We start from the raw sequence: 6000 nt of genomic DNA, 5'->3' as shown, positions 1-6000 counted from the left end.
AGCAGAAACTAAAGAGGAATCAGATATGATTGATTTGAAATACCACATTATGACTTAGGAGATTATGATGCTACTGACAAATTCCTCCTCCTCAAGCTAGCATTTCTACATCAGGAGAAAAAGCAGCGAATGGCAAGTTTTATAGGCATGGCCTCTGATCTTCCTTATGAAGAGGGAAACTTTCATAAGGCTATCTGTGGCATTTGTACCAGTGATACAGCACAGGGGTAGATCAGCAAAGAAACCATACCTGTATATAAGTACCTGCTCTCCTTTACATGGCGTGGTTAGCCCAGAGTATAAATTGCCTCTGACTAAGCAGTTTCAAAGCCAGTTGTCAAAGTGAAGATTTGTGATGCTTGCCTGGCATGAAGGAACATCCAGCAGCAGAGAACTGTGGTAACATTCAGCTCTGCCTTGGCACTTTTGGACTGATGGTGGAGTGCACACCCAGAGAGATGCCAGGACTTTGTCACCTGGAAGCCTGCATAGCAAAACCAGCATGTTTGGCCACTCTGTGGCACCCTACATAGTGCCTGTGGAGCTGAAAGATGCTGCATGAAGCAAGAGTGCAAAAGGACACTGATAGACTGGTCAAGTAACACACACCCATAGAACAATCACAGAGGTAAATGAGAGCAGTAGAGAGGGATTAGGAAAATAAGACATGTTGAACATTCAAATCGATGTTAATTGGCATGGAAAAACCACAAGCACCTATGCTATTTTGCAGGTCATATCTTGCCATCACCAAGGGCTGAGCCTGTGCTGCTTTGGTATTACCTCTACCACTCATGCACATAATTTTTCTAGTGTATCTACAGCACACCTATGCTCATCACCACTATAAGCACATACTCCTAATGTTCCTGGCCTGCCTCTCCTTCTGTTTCTCATGTTTAAATCTAGCCTCTCAGTTTCATCCAGTAAATCTTCTTGTTCCAATATCAAGCACCTAAAGCAGAGTTTGGCTTTTGACATATTTCTTTCCTCAGAGGGTTTCTTCTCCAAAGCAAAGTTTATTACCCCTGACTAAAGCCACAGTCCATCATTCAACACTGATCGGCCATGTAATAGCATATCCCTTCTCACACCAGCTCCCACATCAGGGCTTTCCTCAAAACCAGCAAAAAGTATGGTGAGCAAGAAAACTGAGTGTGGTTCCCTTTAATCTAAGCAAGTCAGAGTGCTCCCATAAGGTAGTGAGGGAAAGCTAGTTTTTGAGACTTTCTGTATGCACCTTTTTCTGCAAACAACAGAATGCCAGATGAATAACAGATGAACTGGGTACGTATCCAATAGCTGAGCAGTCAAATAAGTAAATAACAAGGCACATGCTTGCAAACATCCGTCTATCACTACAAACAAATCCTACCTACAGAAGATCAGCACCCCCACATGCCTAAACGCTGTGCCTTTCTCTGTAATAGTTTAGGACTCTGCTCATCAAAATGGCCAGCTTTCTTACCTCAGCACCAGATGTCTCCCTGGAGACCCTGTATGGTGAAGTTAGGCAGAGAATTTCACCCAGGCATACAACACTTAAATACTTTTAAGGAACTATTCCTGAAGATCAATGTCAAACATGGCTTCAAGTAAAGGAATTGCATTTGAAACCCTGGTTTGGGGAAAAATATAAGACATTCAAGTAAATCAGCATATAATTAATCCAACTGATAATGTATTTTGGGGACACAAGGGACAGGCACACATCAGCAGCCGTCACACACTCATGTTCAGCCTCCTTTCCCCATGCCCTTTCCCCAAAGAGCTTCACTCTGCTAACCACTGTGCAACGAGAGAGCTGTCTGAAAATACATCTCCTGAATATAACAAGAAGATACATGAAAAAAATCAGCCTCAGTGGATGCCATTTTCTTTGTCACTGCTTTTATTTGTGAAAATTCTTAGCTTTTAAACTGTACAGACTCTGTGACCTGGAGGCAGCGGAAAGACGGTAATGGAGTAGGTCAACTTCTCCTTTAACTGCTTTCAAGAAAAAGTTCTAGTGCTTGTTGAACTGATCTGTCTGGTCACTTATGTTTTTCTTATCTTGTGGTTGGCTGCAAACCCTGATTAAAGCCTCTCCCAGGGAAAGGGTATTTATAAGAGCTCTCTCCAGAGTGGGCTCTTTAATGTATTGAGCTCATGCTTCAGTCTTCTCTTTAGTCAGGGCACTTTAGGAAACTTCAACCTATCTGGCTGGCTATTTCCACAGAATTTATAAGGATATAAGTATCTTTGAATTCATTTAATTTGTCTTTAAGTCGTCCAACAAAATCAAAAGCTATTGCTGGTGAGAGAGAAGCACAGTGTGATTATATAAGAGGCTGGGCTAAAAACCACTGCAGGCCTCCCCTCCTTCCCTCTCTCATGCATGCACGCAGACACACATGGTCAAAGAAAGAAGAAAATGTGTAAAAATGCCTTAACATATGAGGAGAGAAATGAACCCTGGTAGGGCAGGCTTCACCCCATCTGTACTCTCGCCCCTGAATTGCAGTGATTTCTGAAGAACTTCCCACCAACATACAAACTGGTGGGAATTGCTTCTGCTGTTGCTTACCCCCCCCCCCCCAGTGACTTCCTCCCTGCTGTCCTTGAGTGGTGGAAGCATCTCCATGGCAAACAAGACATCCACTGGTACCATTGCTGGAGCAACCTCAGCTATTACCAGCAGCATCAAACCCTCAAGGCCAGACCCACAAAGCTGAAGGATCCTTCTGCCAGGAAAAATACCCTGTGACCTGGGGGAACACAAAGAGAATCATAGAAAGCTTCACTGTATCTTCCCTTGTTTCTTGCTGGTCTTTGTCACCTCAGCTTTGTGTGGAGAGAGAAGTGGAATTAATTTTTTAAAATTATGTCTCTTCTCACCATAAAAATAGCTCAAGCACAAATCTAAAGGATGTTCCTTCCATGCATTTTCTGCCATAAATCTAGCTGCTGTTCCACTGTTTGTTGCTGCAGTGTCTACTAATCTATTCAATCTCTTTATAGCAAGGGATTTCAGTACAGTCCCTTTAGTAATTACTCACAAGTTTTAGAGTGCTGTCTCCATCCAGTGGTAAAACATTAAAAATGCTGCTTTCCTGGAATTTCAGTCTTTCAGACTTTCTGCAAAGCATGAAATACATTATCTCCAGATTTTAAATTGCACAGTTAGTAACTGGATAATTACATTGAAAGAACGCATATGAGACCTAAAAATGCCCATTCTATCTGCAACAAAGTGCAGTATTTTTGATCATAAAAATCTCACCAGCAAATGGTGTGTATTTTAATTCTTATGCTCCTTCAGTTTTCAACTTCGCTTTGAAAGCTGATATTCTTTTGCCAATATAAATGTGTCTGGATACAACAAAGCAGGGTGCCACCCACCCTCCTCTCCTGTTTCTCCTCCAGTTTCATTTAGCTACATCAATAACCTTTTTGCTAACATAAAACATGAGCATTTCTGGCAGTTCACATTTTTCCGACGTGGCAGCAGCCAAGCACCATTATGGAGAGTGTGGGTTTGCCAGCAGAAACTCAGTAATTAGTTAAGCTCCTGGTTCATTGCCTTTCTTATGCCATGTTGATTTTAGCTGCCACAGACAGAAAAGACCAAAACGCAGGCAGAGTCAATTGTCCGTACCTAAAGTCATGCCAGGTTTATTCCTCGCTGTAGCAGCTTGTGCTTTAAGTGTTTCAGAAACAGGATGCCCTAGCTTGACTCTTACCTCACCCTCCAGGAATACATTCTTGTTTTCCCTTCTCTTTGCTTTTGGCCTGGCCTCAGCAAACATTTCGTCGTAGATTCTCCTCACAGAGAAGATTAAAAATCATGCTGTCTCAGGAGGGCAACAGCAACTTTACCAAAAAATGGTGTCAAAGGTTAATTCAGACGATAAATGGCCTATGCCAGGCTCTCAGCAATGTTACATTGACCTGCTTTTTGTTTTGTTTTGTTTTCCCTAATTGCTTTCAAGCATGCCAAGGTCTGGCTGATCTGCAGGAGCCGAAAAACAGTGCAAATCCATCTCTAACCCATCTCCTTGGAGTACGCTCAAGGCAGTGCTGGCACAGTTCAGACTGAGGGTCTTTATGGTGTGAGGATGCTGCTGAAGCCGGGGCAGATGCACTGTGTGTTTTGCATGTGCATGAAGGTGAAACTTGAAGTGTGCATCTGCATCATGGGATTGGGAAGAAATCCATTTCTTCAGTGTTACCTTTCAGCATTCTAAATCTATGTGTGGTCCATTGTCTTTCGAAGGTATGATAACTCTGTAGTTGATAAACAGAGTTGGCAGTAAAGCTGTGCCTGAGATGTTTGAAGAGTTTGCCGCTGAACTCTCAGTTGCCGTTCCCACCAGCTGCCAGGTCATACCCTTGATTCCACAAAGTTTTGAAATTGGTCTTGCCAGGAAGTTCAGGAGTGTTTGGACCACTTCCTTCTTTTGGATCAGGTTACAGCCTTAGCAAACAACTCAATTCATTCAAATGGTCCTCCTAAACAGAACAGGATTGGCAAGATACTAAGAGCACAGAGTTATGTATGCAAATATGCTGAGAATCTAATTTTAATCTCTCATTGGACTAGGGCACAAGTCTGGAAGTACTGAGGATAATTCTCTTTTCATTGTTGAAGTGCTAAGGAAAGCTATTAATTTTTATAGAAGGAAATCTACTTCCCTCAGGAAAAGCATCAGTTTATAATAAAAGTAAGGATTAAACAATCTTCCTTTTTATTTCACACAGATTTCCTTAAAATAGAAAATCCAGTTTTTCAGAGACATGACCTTTTGAAAAAAAAAACTCAAAATCTCTGTGACTTTTCTATATCTATTCCCAGCCAGCTGTACAGCCACATACAACACCTTTCACCCTCAGGCTCTGCTGCCAAGGAAAGCATTCAGGCTGGAGCTGGCTGGTTTTGCTGTCTCTTTGTGGAAGACAGAAGATGCTGAAGGACATCTGCATACTTCTAAGAAGCCAGATGAGGGCACCTGAGAGCAGTCTCCTCTGCTCAGGATAGGTTCTGGAAGCCCAACAACAATGCTACTGGAGCAAACCTGCCCCTAGACAGGGGCTCCTGCCCCTACTGCTATTTAGATGGACCCCACATGAACTGTACTGACTGAAAAGGATACCTGTTTTCCACTAAGACAATCAGAAAGGAGACAAAATTACTAACCTTGCCATTCAAGGACAAAAGTACAGTACCAAACAGGTGATTTAACTATTAATTAATCTGAGAGCTACTGGCAAGTGCAGGTAGAAGGCAAACTCCTTTCTGAACAGTTTGTATTTAGTGGGCACTTGATGTCAGGTTCTCACTCATTACATTTACTGCCACCCTCACCTCCATTTTTCATCTTTAACAGATGCATTCTCTTAAAACCTTGCTGTAAGAGACACTTGTAATCATCTACCTGTGTTTCCAGACAATTACAGTGTTCATAAAGGTATACACTTCTGTTGATGAGACAGAGACTGACTATGATATTCAGCTGATTTATCAGTTCCCAACCTTGCTCCCCTGACTCACAAATCTTCTGTCCCCATCAACCTGCAATGACCTGAGAGTTCTCCACCATACTTTACACAGAAGTAACTCTGGCCAATTTACAATGCCCTTGAGATAAGGCTCTGAACTGCCCAAGCTCCCACATAAGTAATTCATTGTATTTAAATCCTCCACTACATGGAATAATTCATGTACCCTTTGTCCAAGGAAAGAAAAATTAGATCAGAGAAATCTTTTGATGGAAAGCTTCCTCTGTCTGTTAAACTAAAAAAAGTCAAGGCAGCTATCACACATTTCTTCACTCTTATTGAAGAGTTTCAAGACACCCACAGTTACTTATAGTGCTATCACCAACCTTCCAAAGCTTTTCTTAAATCGTACCAGTCTTGTTCTGAGTAACCAGAAAAACTGTCAGTGACCAGAAATCACTGGATCCTTGCCTAGTTTTGTTTCTCAGTTGTCTCTCTTGCTCATGCCTGCGAATAGTTCCA

This window comes from Psittacula echo (genome assembly GCF_963264785.1).
Source record: "Psittacula echo genome assembly, chromosome: 1".
NCBI lineage: Eukaryota > Metazoa > Chordata > Aves > Psittaciformes > Psittacidae > Psittacula > Psittacula echo.
This window is presented reverse-complemented; position numbering follows the sequence as displayed.